We start from the raw sequence: 6000 nt of genomic DNA, 5'->3' as shown, positions 1-6000 counted from the left end.
CATTTGCTTCCTAGCTTGTCTTTGTTATTGAGTTGTTTATCGTCTACCGTCTTCTGAGTTGGCTCTGCATCTTTGCGCGGCTACTTAGGTGGCTTCTATGAGCACTTAGCCTCATCCCAGAGGGAGTGCTTTTCTGCCAAAGCATAAGAGTCTGCCAAGGTCAAGTTCTTACCCATGATCAATTCTCTAAAAAGTGGGTGATCTGCTATGAGCCCATTTTGAAAGGTTGAGCATGCAATGCTATCATCGTATCCAACAATCTTCACTTTTTTCGCCTTGAACCTCTTGACGTATGTGTGGAGTGACTTCTTCGGGTCCTTCTTCATGTTGAAGAGGTGGTCAAACTTCTTCATGATCGAGTGGTATGACGAATATTCCTTAGTGAAAACCATGGAAACTTCACTAAAGTTATGGATTGAGCGTGGCGGCAGGGTATGGAATCGTTATTGTTGTAGTAGAAGGTCATAAGAACGTTATTGTTGCAGTAAAAGGTCATGGTGCTTTGGTAGTGTATAAGGTGTTTGTCTAAATCTTCATCTTCTTTGAATAACGTGAAATATGACGGGTTAAACTTCTGCGGTAACTCCGTCTGCTCAATCTCATCTATAAACGGTGACCTACTCATGTTAGCCATGTCTCTATGAAGGGTATTGTTAGTAGTATCTATGCACGGGAATCCGCGTAATTGCTCTGCTACGAGCTTTTGTATTTCCTCCTAGATTTAAGCTTGGTGGGGCAGCGAAGCCTCAGCTGCCCTTGACATTGACCTGTTGGTCCATGTTACTCTTCGGCATGTCTTGCTCGTCCGTGTTGTGGTCTTGGTGCATGTGGTTTATTCTACACTGCTCACCGTAGCGCTTGGCGAGGGCTGCCAATGGAACTTGAGCTGGACTGCTCTTGTGCTCTCCTTGGTCAGCCATGTGGCTGTTTACTCCGGTGCCTCGCATGAGGATCTCCTTGTGAACCTAGTCTCATGTGGACGTTTCGCCTAAAATGTCCTAAGTGCTTGTCGAAGTATGGACCTAACCTCAAATGCACACTAACTCGTGAGCCATATCGGGAATGAAGGCTTTTTTACGCATCTAGGTAGGAGAAAATGTTTTTTTGAGGGCAAACGAGAATGCACGGTTCATGATGGGCTGAGCAGCTCTTTGCCAGGATGTCGCTGGAATGAGTCACGTTTTTCTGCTCGCATCTTGCTCTGAGACACCTTGTCTGAGGCACTATGCGTCTCGATACGCTCATGGAGGTGGTTCACCAAAGTGGTCTGTTGCACTAGGGCACTTGTCAAATTGGTGACTTGCTGGGGTAAATGGTACTCTCTATTTGGATTGGAAGAGTCTGGATAATATGCTTCTCCATGTGTGGTCGAAGTGTAGTGGACTGTAGGTACAAAGCTTGAGCCTAGAGCGGGCATTCCTGCAGAAAAGTGGGGTGAAAATAACCTTGAGTCGATCTCAGGATCGGTGGTCAGAATCTGATCATTGTAAGTGGTCTTCAATTGGATTGGGCTACAAGCCGGGTTGTCAAAATGGGTCTTAAGGTGGGCCAACCTGGCTGAATGGTTGGGCTATACGTGTAGACGCACATGTGGCGACTGGCCTTAGGCCTACACTGCACGTTGAGCCGGCGCTTACCCATCTTGGGCCTGGGTTGCATTTGCAGCGAATGGAGCTCGACAATAGGCTTGGGTCGTGGCAACTTGGGTTGCTAGCTGGGCTCCAAATACGCGGATTAGGCCTCTTAGGTTCAGTTTGAGGCTTTGAGGTTATGAGCCTCCTGCCCATGGGCCACGGAATAGACCTGGGCATCCTACCTAAGGTTTTAAAGGTTGGGCTGCTATTTGTGTCGTGGCCTAGTGGCCTTGCCATGGCTACTGGGTCGCAGCAACGGTGGTGGTGCGGCTCCACGGCGATGAGGCTCCTTCTACCGTTGTATTGAGCCTTGAGGATAACCGTCGTAGGGCTATGTCCTTGTCTTCATTCTCTGGTCCAAATCCTTGTACGTATGGGGTTCCGTTCGTCGTGGTTTCTGAATTTCCTACCATTGTATCCTTTCTCCAGGGATTGATCAAGAAACTTTTCTTGGAAAAATTAATTGATACGGCGTGCGAGAAATTCAACGTAACAGAAAATTCAAAAAAAAATGCAAGAGGCTTTTTCGAGTATTTGAATCAACTTTCAATGAAAGCACCAATTTATTGATGCAAATTTTCTCCGTCTCTAGGTTTGACGAAAATGCACCTGCAAAACGATCAAGGACCTTCAATGCCTAAGTTAGTTTCTCTGATAAGAGTAAAGTGTTTAGGGCTTTTTTAAGGTAGCAAAAACCTCTAAAATTTAGTAGAATATGGGGTATATATAGGAGGAAAGGGCCGGCCATAATGTTAGGGTTTTACCCTACACATGGCGGCATCCTATTGGCCAAGGTTTATGGATAAATACTCTCAAGATATTAAATAGGAAATAATATCTTGAGATAATAGAGTAATTATCCCTAATTGATTTAAATTAGGATTACTTACTTGGTTGGAGTCAATCTTCAATTGGGAATGTATTATAAAGATAGGATTTTGGTAATTAATCCTTATCTTTAATGTTTTGACGTTTCCTTGCCAAGGGCAGGTAAGCTATGGGTAATCGTATTCAACTGCTGAGACCTTCAAGGGTGTGAGCTGTACGTGGAAATATTGGAGGAGCCTGCCCATTTAATGAGGGCAATCTTGTCTTTTTTGGGCAAAACTTCACGTGTCCCCTCTAAAATTCTTAGGATTATTTTAGGCTCCATAATAGGTATGAAGACAAAACTCAGATCTCCTTGAAGAAATTCAGGTTGCATAGAGAGACAAGCTGAGATACATGTTGCTCCTTTATATTAGTCTATGATTTGTGCTTTTGTGTCTGTGATTCTGTGTATGAACTTGACTTTCTACTAATAGATGGAGCTACTGGGAGTTCCCTCTATTTTTTACCCAGGTATAGATTTTTCAGGCACAAATATCTGGGTTTGACCTTTGTCCTCCAACTCTTATCATAAACGAACTAGCTAATTGGGTGATTGGATTGCTGGTAAAATACAGCCTTTCAATAAACCCTGGTATCTGTTATCTGTGTTGCATTTTTTGTATTACTAGGAACTTGTGATTAGTCAAACATGTGTTTATAATCTGAATAGTTGACTTTTGGTTGTTATCCACTAGTGTTTATATTGGGGTTGTCTTGGATAGAAAAAGGTATTGTATTTCTTGTTATTACATATTATTGCAGACGATTTTGTCTGGTACTAATTTCAAAGTTCCGTCTGCATTCTAGAATCTCATTAAATTTGAGATATAATTATTGGTTTACAGTATATATTCTATAAAGATTAGGTTGTTCGCTCATTAAAGCATATACATGAATTGAGTGCAGAACGTGCCTAGTTGATTTTGATGTCCATTATCAGACTACGACTACATATCAACCAGCCACATGGCCAACTTAGCAAGTACCATTGCTGAAGCTCAGACCCTACTTACCGACTGATGGCATGCATGCATTATAGATAGGGCACCTTTTTGGAAGCATGCGGTCACATAATCAACTAGCTTCCATGCAATGTTTCGTATCTTTGGATCGATGATCATGGCATGCTGATGACCAAATGACCATGCCCATGTGCCTTGCTGGCTTGGAATATGTGTGCTGAGTGCTCACACAAACACAGGCAAGCTAAGGATGCTCCTCCACCAACATCAATAACTTCATACATACCGATGCGACTCCTTCCTGTTTGTATAAGAACCCTACAATAGTCGGACCCTATTGCCTTTATTAACTTTGTGCCCCAGTATAGCCGGCATATCAAATCCTTCTAACCGTTTTTCCCATTACCCCAACCCCCTAGTCAATTTGGCTATGCCTCCCCACGCCTAAGTGTCCCTTGTGGGGACCTTTTCCCGTGATTACTTTCTAAATTACTCGGTACTATCATAATGAAAGGAGATTGCTTCTGAATATATTAGAACTGTTTTTCTAACCGTCATAAACGTTTTTTAACAGCAAAAACACTTCTAGTTATGTTTAGTTGAAAAACTTAGAAGTGATTCTATAGTAGCACTTTTAGAGTAACTATCAAATGCTTCCTCATCAGACACTCTCAAGTGCTTTTTTAAGTTAACTTGGATCTTTTATTTTTTATAGTTGATATATAATAAAAGCATTTATAGCATAAGTGTTTATGAGCGGAGATAATCACGCACAATTAACGTTTTAACTTTCGTATAATAATAGTGTTTAACCCGAAATGCAGCATTGTCATTGTATGCAAGTCTTTCTTTCAAATTAAACAGAATTTCTACTCATCGATAATTGCACTCCATATCTTTTGACAGTATGGTAATTTAAATAGGCATTTTACCTGAGCAACAATTCAAACACGACAAACCATGTTATCAAACAAGTCATAAACCATGCTAACTGACTCAACACCCTAGGTGATTGAAAGCAAAGGTAGTCACCATTAGTGAGGGATGACATGGTTCTATGCTTTCACAACTTTTCAACTTAAGCCGGATGGCTATGTGGGAAAAGGCTCACCCAGTAAGTCTTGTAAAAGAGAGTTCTAGTGGGGCAAGCCAATGTAGGGGAGAGAATCTTACTCCTTCGTTTTGGAGGAGGATTCTCTCCTCTCTTAATCTCTCTCCCCTTTCCTCCTCTCATATTTGAACCGTTACGATTTAGCTACATCAATATCTTATATTAATTTTTTTTTATAAAGATAATAAGACAAAAAGTAATATGTGAGAGGAGGAGAAGAAAGGGAATGAAAATAGGAGAGAAGAAAATCCTACTCCTTTGACTTTTGCTTTATCAAAAGTCGGTGCGGTTTTTGATACAACCTCCTCCAGAACTATACTTTAAAAATATAGTTTACTCCAAAAGATTATCCTTTATATCCCCTTGAGTATTCGACTTTTTTTGTCATGGTAATGTCCGTATTCATCTCAACTCACTTTTTGTGAGTCATGGCACACCTGCTGGCTAGGCAAAAAGACATGGTTTTCCTTTACCACCATATTTTATGCACTTGTTATTATAAACAAATACATACATATACACAATCCACAATTCAAGTTTCCATCAATTTATATAGTTTCTTTATTATATTCTTTTTGTTGGGGTGTTAAAGGTGAAGAGAACTTGTCACACAAGTTAGTACAAATATAAATTCAAATTCAAAACCACCGATTGACTGGGAATGAGAATATTAACCCATTATATAACCCTAAAAAAGATCACATTTCAAATTCTCACACTCTATCTCATTATATCACGGTCGAAGACTATTATTGTAGTCGCAATTGGATGGTCAAAGAAGAAATATTAAATAGTAGAGCTAGGAGAAAATTATAGTGTTGTGAGCTTATGATTGTTGTACAAATTTAGAAATATGTCAAGTTGTCATATATATAGGGGGTGTGTTATCCACACATCCCTTGTTAATTTCTATTTGTTGATCTTCTTTAATTCATCTGATCCGACGGCCGAAAACCAAAAAGATGTGAGAGAAATAAAAAAGAGTGTGTGGATATCACACCCCTATATATAATGGTATGTCGTAGATACATTTTGCAGATAGCGTGCAACTCATGCATGTTGTTTTTCATGGTAAACTAAACAATGCACGGCATGTTCTTGTAAGTAGCTAGTGCAACATTTTTGCTTAAAAAATTATCGTTGGTGCGGTACTGTTCGATTTTCCTGCCGGAGATCTTTCTCAAGGCAACGGAGAGGAAGAACAAGAGGAGCGGATGTTGGAGAACAATTCAAAAATAAATAAAAATAACATAAATAAACAAAACTTGAAATTCTAATATTTTATTAACCAAAAATACTTGCTATGCAGAATGAAATTACACAATAAATACATAAATTAATATAAGAATATCAATGTTACTAACTTGATTACAGAAGGTAGAGGCTAGCTATGTTACTAACTTGATTACAGAAGGTAGAGGCT

Source organism: Malus domestica, chromosome 15, assembly GCF_042453785.1.
Source record: "Malus domestica chromosome 15, GDT2T_hap1".
NCBI classification, from domain to species: domain Eukaryota; kingdom Viridiplantae; phylum Streptophyta; class Magnoliopsida; order Rosales; family Rosaceae; genus Malus; species Malus domestica.
This window is presented reverse-complemented; position numbering follows the sequence as displayed.